Source organism: Sander vitreus, chromosome 3 (genome assembly GCF_031162955.1).
Source record: "Sander vitreus isolate 19-12246 chromosome 3, sanVit1, whole genome shotgun sequence".
NCBI lineage: Eukaryota > Metazoa > Chordata > Actinopteri > Perciformes > Percidae > Sander > Sander vitreus.
The window spans coordinates 702,594-718,428 of record NC_135857.1 but is presented as its reverse complement, the minus strand read 5'-3'; positions in this window follow the sequence as shown (position 1 = coordinate 718,428).

Sequence of the window (15,835 nt, the reverse complement as noted above, 5' to 3'; positions counted from 1 at the left end):
TCAGCTGTGTTATATTAACAGAGAGAGTCTAACCTGTCAGCTGTGTTATATTAACAGAGAGTCTAACCTGTCAGCTGTGTTATATTAACAGAGAGAGCCTAACCTGTCAGCTGTGTTGTATTAACAGAGAGAGCCTAACCTGTCAGCTGTGTTGTATTAACAGGGAGAGCCTAACCTGTCAGCTGTGTTGTATTAACAGAGAGAGTCTAACCTGTCAGCTGTGGTGTATTAACAGAGAGTCTAACCTGTCAGCTATGTTATATTAACAGGGAGAGTCTAACCTGTCAGCTGTTTTGTATTAACAGGGAGAATCTAACCTGTCAGCTGTGTTGTATTAACAGGGAGAGTCTAACCTGTCAGCTGTGTTGTATTAACAGGGAGAGACTAACCTGTCAGCTGTGTTGTATTGACAGAGAGAGTATAACCTGTCAGCTGTGTTGTATTAACAGGAGAGTCTAACCTGTCAGCTGTGTTGTATTAACAGAGAGTCTAACCTGTCAGCTGTGTTGTATTAACAGGGAGAGTCTAACCTGTCAGCTGTGTTGTATTAACAGAGAGTCTAACCTGTCAGCTGTGTTGTATTAACAGAGAGAGTCTAACCTGTCAGCTGTTTTGTATTAACAGGGAGAATCTAACCTGTCAGCTGTGTTGTATTAACAGGGAGAGTCTAACCTGTCAGCTGTGTTGTATTAACAGGGAGAATCTAACCTGTCAGCTGTGTTGTATTAACAGGGAGAGTCTAACCTGTCAGCTGTGTTGTATTAACAGAGAGTCTAACCTGTCAGCTGTGTTGTATTAACAGGGAGAGTCTAACCTGTCAGCTGTGTTGTATTAACAGAGAGAGTCTAACCTGTCAGCTGTGTTGTATTAACAGAGAGAGTCTAACCTGTCAGCTGTGTTGTATTAACAGGGAGAGTCTAACCTGTCAGCTGTGTTGTATTAACAGAGAGAGTCTAACCTGTCAGCTGTGTTGTATTAACAGGGAGAGTCTAACCTGTCAGCTGTGTTGTATTAACAGGGAGAGTCTAACCTGTCAGCTGTGTTGTATTAACAGGGAGAGTCTAACCTGTCAGCTGTGTTTGTATTAACAGGGAGAGTCTAACCTGTCAGCTGTGTTGTATTAACAGGGAGAGTCTAACCTGTCAGCTGTGTTGTATTAACAGAGAGAGTCTAACCTGTCAGCTGTGTTGTATTAACAGAGAGAGTCTAACCTGTCAGCTGTGTTGTATTAACAGAGAGAGTCTAACCTGTCAGCTGTGTTGTATTAACAGAGAGAGTCTAACCTGTCAGCTGTGTTGTATTAACAGGGAGAGTCTAACCTGTCAGCTGTGTTGTATTAACAGAGAGAGTCTAACCTGTCAGCTGTGTTTTATTAACAGAGAGTCTAACCTGTCAGCTGTGTTGTATTAACAGAGAGTCTAACCTGTCAGCTGTGTTGTATTAACAGAGAGAGTCTAACCTGTCAGCTGTGTTTTATTAACAGAGAGTCTAACCTGTCAGCTGTGTTGTATTAACAGAGAGAGTCTAACCTGTCAGCTGTGTTGTCGATGCCTCGAGAGAACAAAGGAAGCGACTTAGAGCTTGCCGTAAAGCAGTATCTCTAGCCGTATATGTGTATGACGTCATTGACATTTAAAAAAGGCTTTTTAGAACAAAAAAGCCTCTTTAAAAATAATCTAACACCCAGCAGTGTGTATTTTCTTAGCCTCCCCTTTCGAATGCAACATTCAGATTACTAGACAAAAAATGATATATATATGGATTTTGAGGGGTATAGCTCCATAGAGTCCCATTCATTCTGCACTGGCCTGTGAGCGCCCCCTATATGGAACTCTGGTGGAACTGCAACCAGTTCAGAAGCCAGAAGTAACGAGAGAGTGCAACTTCTTCCCTTATTAAAAATTCTTTGCTAGAGCCTGAACCTGATCCGCCTTCTGCGTTAGAAGGGGACGTATCCTTCTGATGTTATGCAGCATGTATCTACATGATCGGGTAGTTGCAGCGATGTTGGCAGCTGTATTTTTAGTTTAGGGTAAATTAGCAAATGTTAGCATGCTAGCACCCTAAACAAATATTGTGACCATGGTTAATTACACTTGCTTCTCATCAGCATGTTAGCATTGTGATTGTGAGCATGTTGGCATACTTAGCGTTTAGCTTAACCCTTGTGTGGTGTTCATATTTTAGTTACACAGCCAATGTTCCCGGGTCTGGTGAATCCACCACATTATTAGGCTTTTAAATCAATACAGTCATAACAATTTATGTAGAAATACTTAACAGACGTTTACTTTAGCTCAATTACCAATGATATATACATCATTTATGGTTCATATTTGCCATTTACCCCTGTGAGATCATATTTATGATCATATGATCATTCTTAATCAGAACAGGTGAAAGTACTTGAAATGTTACAATTTTGTAACTGTGTGGGAATAGCAGGTGCAGCAAGACAACATAGTTTCATAGCACCTTGGGTCCAGTAGACCCGAACACCTCATCTGTAATAGTTATGTGTACCGTGTGCAGTCATTGAAAATGAGTTATTTTTTATGTTCTTCACAGGAAATGAGCCAAGGCCAATGAGTTAGAAGAAATAATAAATAGCATCATTTTTTTTTTTTTTTTAGCAAACATTGAAAACGGGTTCCACAGACCCAAACACCACACAAGGGTTAAAGTCCTTCTGTGCTCATTCACAGCCTCACAGAGCAGCTAGCAGCTGTAGACTCTGTTACTCAATACATGAATGATTCACAGAATAATCTGCCTCATTCAGTATCATCAAACACACAGTATGGCCATATACTGTATAACTCCTTCCAGACAGGTGTGGTCTATGCATTAGATTATCTCTCCTGTAGATCAGGGACTTCCTTCAAATAACAGGCATAAGGTTGGGTGGTACTATCAATATAATGTACTGATTGTTTTTAGCTTGTGTCTATGAAAACAGTTTCTACAAGACTTAGAGCATTTTCATGTTTGCTAAGTTAGATAACCTACTGGAGGTGTGCACGGGACAGGGCCCTCACTTATCGGCATTCAGGAAATACTTCATTCAGTTTGGTGAGGTGCAGCCTCTCTTACACAATTTATACTTTTTTACAAATGCTTTTACAGTTTTTATTTCTCTGCATGGTTAGTATTGTCACAAAAAGTCCATAACATGCAGGAAACATAACTTACTAAACATCATCAAAACAAGGCTTCACAAACCAACCATGCTGAAATTGGAACCAACATTAGTATATACTTGAGGTATTTGTACTTTACTTGATTATATAGATTTGATGCTACTTTATTACTTATTTTGATGCTTTGCTTGCTTGCAACAGCTTGTTGCTCCAGTGGATGTTGATACATATGTATTAGTGGTACAGGAGAGTCATGTCATAACCATATCTTGATTTTAATAATGTGTACTTTGATGTAGATTTAATGTTGTCTTCCACTTTGTTTCATCATGGATGGCAATGGTAAACATTGGAAGAAACTCAAATGGGGAGGAAGTTGCAGAGTTACACAAATATATGTGGTTGTTAGCTGAATGTCTACTCTCGTTCATGTAAAGTTTTTATTGTACAGTATAGTGTAACAGATGCCAGTGAGAGACATCTACACCTTCTTCCCAGAGCTTTCCAGGAGACATAAGAGTTGTGGCATACAGTGGAGACACTGAAGAAGAGTCCTGGAACACGCACAAGGAGAAAGAGGTCAGACTATGCAAGACATTTTTTGAGAAATAAAAATCCACTGGTTTCCAGTCCTGATGGACCATATGAACTACCGTATTACTACATACTAACACATTCCATGTTATGGAAATGTTGATATTTTGGAAAGCTGAGTTAGAAATTAGAGATTTACGTAGGTTAGACTCAAATGAGAGTAAATGAGATCAATTTACAATATTCTAACCAAGGTGAAAGCATGTGAAACTGTCCCAGTTAAGAAACGCAAATCCCAGAAACTGAAACGATAATGTCCACTAGATGTCAGTGAAATAGCTCTTTTCAGGGAGACGAGGGTACTTGATGAATCAGTTTCATAATATAATATATTTGCCTAGAAAAGAACAATGAAAGCAAAAGCACACTAAACTGATGCTGCACATCACAGACACACAGTTCTATTGTCTAACAGCAATAAAATAATGACACACTAAGCACATTAAGTTGGATTTTGAACTTGAACTCTAATACAACTCACCTTTAGTATGTTTGGTCTTAAAAATCTGATTTATTTGCATCATGGCGTGTGTGTGGTGTTGTCACTGTCAGAAATGACAGCACTGACTACAGAGGCTGTGGACGGCTCACGCATATACGGTGGCCCTGAGAGGCCACTGCACAGCAACTTAAGAAAACACATGCAAATAGATCACAACACGCAACATTAAGAAAACGCACACAAATAAACCACAACACGCAACAAAAAGACAACACATGCAAATACACCACAACACAACGGAAGTGTTTCCAGGGGACACTTTTAAGTGATGCACATGTGGCTGCAGATGGTTAAGGTTACGGCAACGTCAAGTTTAGACACCAAAACAAAAAGTTAAATTAAGGAAAAAGACCGCGGTTGGGATGAAAACACACCCGGTGAACGAAGTATTAAAATAATATTCTTATATTAGCCTAGGCTTTGCGAGATTTAATGTTACAACTGCTGCGGATTGATCGATTTTGATGACTTCTGGAACTTGGCTAGTCAGTGGTGTAACGTACCGTGGTAAAGTTGGTTTTATATTGGACGTTGGATATTCCACACATTCGAAAAATCTATTATGCAGCTTAACCTTTTGACCTATCCATCTCAAAACACATCTGTGAACTCAGCTAACTGCCCTACAAAGCTTCTTAGATATTAATAGATTTATAGCATTTTTTGAGAGTAAAACCTATTTATAAAATCAAAGGTGGGTTTTATGAAAAAGAAGCTTGTTGCGTGTTGTGCATTTTCTTATTCTTTTTGTTTTCTTAAGTTGCTGTGCAGTGGCCTCTCAGGGCCACCGTACCCACAGATAATAAATAATAACAAATAACTGTGGAAATAACTGAGATGCTTACAGATACAGTCTTCTTTTTTCAGGAAGATAGTCAATTGTTGGGAGCAAGAACCATCCATCCATCCATCTTCATCCGCTTATCCGGGGTCGGGTCGCGGGGGTAGCAGCTCCAGCAGGGGACCCCAAACTTCCCTTTCCCGGGCCACATTAACCAGCTCCGACTGGGGGATCCCGAGGCGTTCCCAGGCCAGGTTAGAGATATAATCCCTCCACCTAGTCCTGGGTCTCCCCCGAGGCCTCCTCCCAGCTGGACGTGCCTGGAACACCTCCCTAGGGAGGCGCCCAGGGGGCATCCTTACCAGATGCCCGAACCACCGACGCAAAGGAGCAGCGGCTCTACTCCGAGCTCCTCACGGATAACTGAGCTTCTCACCCTATCTCTAAGGGAGACACCAGCTACCCTCCTGAGGAAACCCATTTCGGCCGCTTGTACCCTGGATCTTGTTCTTTCGGTCATGACCCAGCCTTCATGACCATAGGTGAGGGTAGGAACAAAAACTGACCGGTAGATTGAGAGCTTTGCCTTCTGGCTCAGCTCTCTTTTTCGTCTAGCGGTGCGATAAATTGAATGTAATACCGCACCTGCTGTGCCGATTCTCCGACCAATCTCCCGCTCCATTGTCCCCTCACTCGCGAACAAGACCCCAAGGTACTTGAACTCCTTCACTTGGGGTAAGGACTCATTCCCTACCTGGAGAAGGCACTCCATCGGTTTCCTGCTGAGAACCATGGCCTCCGATTTAGAGGTGCTGATCCTCATCCCAGCCGCTTCACACTCGGCTGCGAACCGATCCAGTGAGTGCTGAAGGTCACAGGCCGATGATGCCATCAGGACCACATCATCTGCAAAAAAGCAGCGATGAGATCCCCAGCCCACCGAACTGCAGCCCCTCTCCACCCGACTACGCCTCGATATCCTGTCCATAAATACTACAAACAGGATTGGTGACAAGCGCAGCCCTGGCGGAGGCCAACTCTCACCTGAAAGCGAGTCTGACTTACTGCCGAGAACCCGGACACAGCTCTCGCTTTGGTCGTACAGAGATTGGATGGCCCTGAAGGGACCCCCTCACCCGTACTCCCGCAGCACCTCCCACAGTATCTCCCGGGGCACCCGGTCATACGCCTTCTCCAGATCCACAAAACACATGTAGACTGGTTGGGCATACTCCCAGGCTCCCTCAGGATCCTTGCGGAGTAAAGATCTGGTCCGTTGTTCCCACGACCAGGGCGGAATCCGCATTGTTCCTCTTCAACCTGAGATTCGACTATCGACCGAACCCTCCTTTCCAGCACCTTGGAGTAGACTTTACCGGGGAGGCTGAGAAGTGTGATACCCCTGTAATTGGCACACACCCTCTGGTCCCCCTTTTTAAAGGGAACCACCACCCCGGTCTGCCACTCCTTAGGCACCGTCCCCAGACTTCCACGCAATGTTGAAGAGGCGTGTCAGCCAAGACAACCCCTCCACACCCAGAGCTTTAAGCATTTCTGGGACGGATCTCATCAATTCCTGGGGCTTTGCCACTGTGGAGTTGTTTAACTACCTCAGCAACCTCCACCAGGGAAATTGATGCCAATCCCCCTCATCCTCCAGCTCTGCCTCTACCATAGAGGCGTATTAGTCGGTTAGGAGTTCCTCAAAGTGCTCCTTCCACCGCCCTATTACCTCCTCAGTTGAGGTCAACAGCGTCCCATCCTTACTGTACACAGCTTGGATGGTTCTCCGCTTCCCCCTCCTGAGGTGGATTACCATTACGGTTTTCAGAAGTACCTTGGTGCCGACCGAAAGTCCTTCTCCATGTCTTCTCCGAACTTCTCCCACACACGCTGCTTTGCCTCTTTCACGGCAGAGGCTGCAGCCCTTCGAGGCCCCTTCGGTACCTTGCAACTGCCTCCGGAGTCGTCTGGGATAACATATCCCGGGAAAGACTCCTTCTTCAATCGGACGGCTTCCCTGACCACCGGTGTCCACCACGGTGTTCGTGGGTTACCGCCCCTTGAGGCACCTAAGACGCTAAGACCACCGCTCCTCACCGCAGCTTCAGCAATGGAAACTTTGAACATTGTCCACTCGGGTTCAATGCCCCCAGCCTCCACAGGGATGCACGAAAAGCTCCGCCGGAGGTGTGAGTTGAAAGTCTGTCGGACAGGGGCCTCCTCCAGACGTTCCCAATTTACCCGCACTACCCGTTTGGGCTTACCAGGTCTGTCCAGAGTCTTCCCCCACCCCCTGACCCAACTCACCACCAGATGGTGATCGGTTGACAGCTCCGCCCCTCTCTTCACCCGAGTGTCCAAAACATATGGCCTCAGATCAGATGAAACGATTATAAAATCGATCATTGACCTTTGGCCTAGGGTGCTCTGGTACCAAGTACACTTATGAGCATCCCTATGTTCGAACATGGTGTTCGTTATAGACAATCCATGACTAGCACAGAAGTCCAACAACAAACAACCACTCTGGTTTAGATCAGGGAGGCCGTTCCTCCCAATCACGCCTCTCCATGTGTCTCCATCATTACCCACGTGCGCGTTGAAGTCCCCCCAGCAGAACTATGGAGTCCCCGACTGGAGCCCCCATGCAGGACTCCACTCAAGGTCTCCAAGAAGGCCGAATACTCTGAACTCTTGTTTGGTGCATATGCACAAACAACAGTCAGAGTTTTCCCCCCACAACCCGGGTTGTGGGGAGCAAGAACATTACTGTATAATAAAATTATGGGAGACATGACACTATTGTTAATATCGGCAGACTTTACTGATGTGTTAAACAAAGGCTCACTCCAGTGCCAAAATCTTTGACTTTACAGGATGACAAAATTATTAGGTAAACCTTTTAAGTCCATATGACTTTTATTAACAAGTTCTGGACTGCTTGTAAATGGGCATGTTTAACCTAAATGAGAAAATAATCTGAGTTCATATATTGAGTTATTTAAACATTGCTTTGCAATGCAATGTTTAAATTCTCCAAGAGCATTAAAAAAAAAAAAAAGTTACCAGTAAGTTAAACCAAATAATGCACTTTCAACCAACATACAGTACGAGAATGGATTTCTAATAGGCAATACAGCTTGATAAGCAACCCTTCAGGCTTTGCCCACTAGAGGTCACAAGCACAATATTATTACACGCATCCAGAATATTGATATTATGGTGGGTGCCCTCATATTTTTTGGTGGTAAGCAGAATCTGTTTACAAAGAAAAGCATGTTGTGCAAAAAAAACACTATGAATTTGTAGCTAATATGAATATATTTATTAAAGGGTAACACACATACGGTATTATGTGTCTTTAGAAGTAAGACAGTAAGAGCAGGCCTACATATTGTAAAGGAAGAAAGGAGGCTCAAAGCATCATTTTTATGATTATTGTCAGATAATTTGTGCTAGATCCTTCTGTTTATTTTGTGTCTCTTATAGTCTTTGTATTTACATACAGCTTGGTTTGGCAACCTCACTGTCAGTTGAAAACTAAACTGTTCCGATTGATTTATCCTGCATGAAGAGCACTCATCCATGCAGAGTATTTATGAACAGGCTTCTTTGAGACAAGCCAATAGAAGATGGCTGATGTTCTGCACACAGAGTATGAGCTGCTGCCCTCCGGTAGGAGGTTTAGAGTTCCTCGCTGCAGACTTAACCCATTCAAAAACTCATTTATCCCAGTGTCTATTAAACTCCTAAATAGCTGTAGATTAAAGGCAGAACAGGCCTGCGTTGACGATGGGGATTTTGTTATTGTTTTATGAGTAATGTTTAACTAATACACTGCATGAGACCATGTTGTGTTTTATACACCATTAGGGCCATATTATGGTTTGTTGTATGGTATTGTACAGTATCTGTTGTATTTTATTCATGCTGTCTGTGTCTATTTGTTTTTACTATGGCTGCAGCATGGGTTAAGTGCCCATGGACAAATTGACCACCTCGTGGGACAATAAAGTTAATCTTAATCTTGATGTTTTACATATTAATTTCTCTTTAAGTGGGTGAAGGTTTCCTTTGAAATCCTATGACTTTTCCTTTCTGTTGTACAGGCTATGTGCTATTACAACTAAAACCTGCCATCTGATCTTCAGGACAACAGGGTTACAGCTTCTTTAGTTCATACATCACAGACAAATCAACAATAATCCAGGCACTGTTAGTACGTGGTACCATATTTAGGAGGCCGAAAAGCATCATCCTCTAACAATGTTTTGTGTTGGGAATTGGGGATGTACAGATTCAATTATTAGCAATTTATCAAAGATGATTTATCAATATTAGTAAAGTTATGAATAACTTTACCAAGTTGATAAACAATCAAAACGTGGCACCACCCTGAACTCGGGCCAATAACTGAACTGTGAAAACAGTATCAAAGGTGGTGTTCCCTTTAAAATACAGATCTTAAACAAACAAACTACAACGTCTGAAGTTTTTAGACCTCTGGCCATCTTTTCTCATGGAGGTGTGACTTTTAGGCTTTTACAGTTACATGGAGGCCGCATTCTCTTTGTTTAAGAGGGCGCTCAGGCCTGCATTTGGGACATGAGGTCACATGCTCTGAGATCTCTGTTTAATCCCACTGCTCCAGTCCCAGTATTTGCTTGTTGCTTAAATTCAATTCAATTTTATTTATAGTATCAAATCTCGAGTTATCTCGAGACACTTTACAGATAGAGTAGTTCTAGACCACACTCTATAATTTATAAAGTCCCAACAATTCTAGTAATTCCCCCAAAAGCAAGCATTCAGTGGTGAGGAAAAACTCCCTTTTAGGAAGAAACCTCGGACAGACCCAGGCTCTTGGTGGCCGACGGTGCCGGTTGGGGGTGTGATGAACAGTGGCAATAATAGTCACAATAAAGATAATGGAACAGTGACTAGAAATGGTAATCGTAGTAATTCATGTCATAACAGGACACTGTTAATGTTTCCTTTATTCTCTGGAGAGCGTGATCAACCTCTTCTTCCACAATATCAACAGATAGGAAGAGAAGATGATGAGATGAGAAGACATAAGAATTTGTACACAGAATTATGGAAATATAGGTAATTCTTTAACCATGTAAGCAGCGTCGCTGTGGTCTGTTAATCCGCCACTTTGGTCCAGACTGAGATACAGTATCTCTGAGATACAGTATCTCAGTCTGTCCTGCTGAAAGAGAAACCTACTTTCATCTCTTCCTGTGTTTCTGCTGCCAGTCCGAAGGAAAGCCAGGGTTAGCTGGGGTCTGCCAGCCACCACCACCCACCGTCTTTCTGATGTTAATGAACACACATTTACATAGAGCCTACATTTGTATACTTACACAAATGTTGGCAAACCATTTGGCTCACTGTTTTGTGACTAGACTGCAGCTCCTCACACCCAAACAGAAAATGTGTGCCAGAGAAATAGGGGCTAGTCTTTGCCATTGTCACCTGCCAGAAATAAAATAATGATTACTGGGCTTTTATAGAAGCAGAACAGAAGTTTTGGCAATGCAGTTTATGTGCTACCTTGGAGTGAGATCTTTGCATGGAAATGTAGCACATCAATGAGCAGAATTTGATATTTTAGACTCCCAAGAATGATAAATTACAAGGCATTTTAAACAAACACAATGATTTATTAAATTGCATGAATTCCTTTACACTCAAAGCAGCTGCACCGATGCAATGAGCATTTAGATAAATAAGCATCCTCGTGGATTGCTGTCATTTCAAACTCCAGATATGTCCCATAATGAAGATCTTTCTGTTATGAACAGTCAAAATGACTTCCATTGAGATTTGTTGTGCTTTGGTATGATCATTTAATTGTACAGTGCCTGGGTCAGGAAATGAAAAACAGGGACACTTGTTTCTTGCAGTTTTTTTGAAAATCAGCACAGAAACATCTTTGTAGGACAGATAACTGTTTAGAGCCCTTTATTTAATCTCAAATGTGTTTTTTTTATGCTTTATTGCCCTGATTTCATCTTACTCTTTAAAAAAAATGTAGCTTGTCTTTGATTTAAATATTCATTCAAATGCTTTTTATTGGCCTTTTTTGTAACTGTGAAGCCCTTTGTAGTGCTACATACATACTAGAACTACTATAGAGACACTGTTCTACACAACCTAGTTGAATTGCAGAAGCAGGATCATCTTGATGAGCGGTCTTATTGGATCACTTGGAGCCGAAGCACAACATCCCTCTTCCTCATCCATCAGTGCCACACCAGCCAATGTAAGCTCTACATGTTAGTTTCTCTCAATCAATAAACCCTTCTCTGTGTTGGTAAATATAATGAATTATTGGATTCTTCACCTAATAGGATGCCACAGAGCGTGATGTCCTCTCATTATCACCCATATTATGGATTATACAGTTGAAACCAGATATTTACATACACTTCAGAAAAAAAAGTTCTTTACTGTCATACATTAAATCAGAGTAAACTTTTTCTGTTTTAGATCAATACATATTAACATATTTTTGCATTTGTTAAATGTCAGAATCGAGCGAGGGACAATTTTTATGTATTTTTTGTTATTTTCATCAAAGTCAGAAGTATACATACACTTCCTTAGTATTTGGTAGAACTGCCCCGAAACTGTTTGACTTGGGCCAAACGTTTTGGGTATCCTTCAACAAGCTTTCTACAATAGTTTGCTGGAATGTTGGCCCACTCCTGTTGACAGAACTGGTGGAACTGGGTCAGGTTTGTAGGCCTTCTTGCCCGGACTCGCCTTTTCAGTGCCGCCCACAAATGTTCTATGGGATTGAGATCAGGGCTTTGTGATGGCCACTCCAATACCTTGACTTTGTTGTCCTTAAGCCACTTTGTAACTAATTTGGAGGTATGCTTGGTGTCATTGTCCATTTGGAAGACCCATTTGCGCCCAAGCTTTAACTTCCTGGCTGATGTCTTCAGATGTTGCTTCAATATATCCACAAAATGTTCTTTTCTCATGATGCCATCTATTTTGTGAAGTGCACCAGTCCCTTCTGCAGCAAAGCAGCCCCACAACATTATACTACCACCCCCACACTTCACAATTGGGATGGTGTTCTGAGGCTTCAAAGCTTCGCCCTTTTTCCTCCAAATATACCGTTTATCATTATGGCCGAACAGTTCAATTTTTGTTTCGTCAGACCACAGGACATGTCTCCAGAAATTAAGATTTTTGTCCCCATGTGCAGTTGCAAACTGTAGTCTGGCTTTTTTTTTATGGTGGTTTTGAAGTAATGGCTTTCTTTCTCCCAGAGTAACCTTTTAGCTGATACAGGACTCGTTTTACTGTGGATAATGACACTGTCTTACCAGTTTCAGCTAGCATCTTCACAAGGTCTTTTGCTGTTGTCCTGGGATTGATTCGCACATTTTGCACCAAAAAACGTTCCTCTCTGGGACTCAGAATCCGTCTCCTTCCTGAGCGGTATGATGGTTGTACATTCCCATGTTTTTTATACTTACGTATTATTGTCTGAACAGATGAACGTGGGACCTTCAGGCATCTGGAAATTGCACCTAAGGATGAGCCACACTTGTGGAGGTCCACAATTCTTTTCCTGATGTCTTGGTTGATTTCTCTTGATTTTCCCATGATGCCAAAGAAAGAGGCTCTGTGTTTGAGGTGTGCCTTTATATGCATCCACAGGTGTGCCACCAATTAACTCAAATGGAATCAATTAACAGAAGCTTCTTAAGCTCAGAAAGGAATCATCTGGAGTTTTCTTTTTGTTTAAAGACACAATAAACTTAGTGTATGTATACTTCTGACTTTGATGAAAGTGATAAATAAAATACATAGAAATTGTCCCTCGCTTGATTCTGACATTTAACAAATGCAAAAAATATGTTAATATGTATTGCTCTAAAACAGAAAAAGTTTACTTTGATTTAATGTATGACAGTAAAGAAATAAAGGTTTTTGTGTTTTTTCTGAAGTGTATGTAAATATCTGGTTTCAACTGTATATCCCTTGGTTTGTTTTTTCTGCCTGACCAGAGCATGCCTCCGAACACATCTCGGGTATTTCAAAGCCAACTCCGCAGTAACAGGCTGGTGTCAAAACCTTAACACGACCCCTGCCCAGTGGGCATCCAACCAATGCACTGTGGAGGAAGCATCAACTGCACATTTCACATAGGTTCAGGGAATGTTCAAGTTTTGCAGTAGAGCTTGATGATTTCATTTTCTAACCTCATGTTTTTTTCAGTTCTGTGCCCAGGTGCTTGCAGGTCCCAGTATGACACCAAGCTACACGTACTGTATATCAACCACAGTGCATCAAAACCCCACTGCTGTACCCCTTCCTGTTTCAGCCCATCTTCACCTCAGTCACAGTAAATTGCTTCATAGTGTGTGTGTGTGTGTGTGTGTGTGTGCGTGTGCGTGTGTGTGTGTGTGTGTGTGTGTGTGTGTGTGTGTGTGTGTGACCTCTGTAAGTGTGCTAATCATTCTTAGTCCTCATATAAATCTGATTGGTATGGACTAAACAAACACATTTCTTTAGTGTTTCATTTCTTATGTAAATTAAAGTTGTGTGTAAGCATTGTGGCATAAATATTAATATTATTCTTTATATTGGGCATTTTTGCAGAGCATCAAAGTCATTTGAATTTTAAAATTCTAAACTAGAGTTTTGATCTTTATGCAGATGTTGGGTTTATAAACTTAAATATAACCATAAACATGAATCCAACACATATAAAACCTGCAGATACTGTAAAATGGAAAATTCTTGCCACTTTTTCTCCCCTCTCTGTGAGAAATGGTCTTATCACGGATCCAACTGTGTCAACTTAGTTGCTCTGCCATTTCAGCTTATGATTGTGTCTGAATGCCAAGCTCCTTTAAATTCTTGGGTGTCTTCCAAAAAATCTTAGCTGGATCATGAAAGTCTGCATTGTTACATCATTTCCCACTGTTTGCAAGATTCACACGAGATAGTCTGATGCTGTGCAGTACAGTATGAAAGTCTTTCCTTAACTGTGCATTTTAGTTTTTATGTATCAGATGTGATGGACATCTAATTTGGACCCCCCCCCCCTTTTCAAACTCACCCAGATAAATTCTTCCTATGCGAGCATGTGAGAATCAGCCGACCTGGAAGGATTTCAGTCTCTGCACAGGGTGTTACAACCCCTACTGAGAGGTGAAAGTAAAGTGCAAGGTGAGCACCTATAATCTGTGTGGAGAATGTGACCCTGCCTTATATCACACAAGGGGGCAACTATAAGGTCAAATTCCCCTCTGAACAAAAGAGCACGATATAAACTCGCAGAAGTTTCTTGCTATGGTTTCTGTGCATGCAATATGGAAGGAAAGGTTCACAAAAAATCAAATCCGGTTAAGAAGGTTAGCGTTAAGCCTCTGAGTTTTAGATTTGCAATTTTTTTCCTTTTGATTAAATATTTCCAGCTGAGATAACATGATTTCTAAAAGATGATTTAGAATTTGATCTATCTAGATTGCTAGCTCTCTCTGCTCATTATAATGTCATATTTTATCTGAATATATATCATTTAAGATATCTACAAAGTTTCAAGGGATTGTTTGACATTGTGGGTACTCCACTTTCTTGCAGAGAGTCACATAAAAAGATTGATACCACTCTAATGTCTGTACAGTAAGCAATTTGCGTTTCCTATCATGGTGAAAGCGTGACCCGCCCTACTCTGCCTCTGTGGCTGATGATGATGGCTCGTACTCGTTGCCTTTGTTGGTTGGATAGGTTAAGGCATGAGGCCTGAGGTTGGCTAGGATTAGGATAAGAATACCAGGGTAAGCCATTCAGAGGCAGAGTAGGGCGGATCATTCCTTCCCTATGATAGGAAAAGAATTATCGCGTACAGTAAATACATAGCTACTGCTAGCGACTGTTAGCTTAGCACAAAGACAAAATGGGAGTGAGCGAAAACGGGTGGAAACAGCCAGCCTGGCTCTGTCCAAAAGTAACAGCATTTACTGACCGGCACTCATTTACACGTCAGATATAGTTTTAATTTGTGCAAAAGTGTAAAAAAACATGTCTTGTTTTTAAGGTTAGCGTATCTATGTCCCCATAGCTCAATATCATACTACAGAGGCAGGAATCTCTGTCTGTGTGTATTTCCTGTCTGTCATTTAAATATCTCAAGAATCGTTCATCCGATGCGAGCTACTTCACGCATGGCAGGTGTATTGCTGGGTGCCAAAGTGCAGTGAATTTGGTGCAATTTGTAATTGTTACACGTTCAATATCAATAAACTGAAAATGAAAAATGAAACTCAACTGACCCACATGGGCTAAAGACGTCACACACAGCACACTGTCGTACGAAAGTAAACCTGGACAAACAAGCACTCCTAATCATTTAACCAGAGGTTAAAGTGGACTTTAACAATCCAGGACTGCTCGGGCACCTTCTATTCAAAAAGGAGGCAATTGCCTGTGGTTAGTTCACATGTCTGTAATTACAGTAGGAGAGTTGAGTGTCGGTTATCTAAACAGCTAAAGTCAGTTAAACAGGTAAAGTGTCAGTAGGCACCTGTGTTTTTCATCAGATAATGATGAGATATATCAGATAAAACCGTATGTGAAATCAGGTTGACTAAAAAGACAAAGTTATAGTTTTTTGCAAGAAAGTAATGACTACAAGTTTCCTAAAATCAAATGACTTTTAATCGACTAAAACGGTTTGAGTGGTCGATGTTATTTAGCATATCACGAAGGTTGTATTAATCTTCTCATCTAACTCTCACCTGGAAAACAATTAGCATATTTACCAAAATGACAAACATG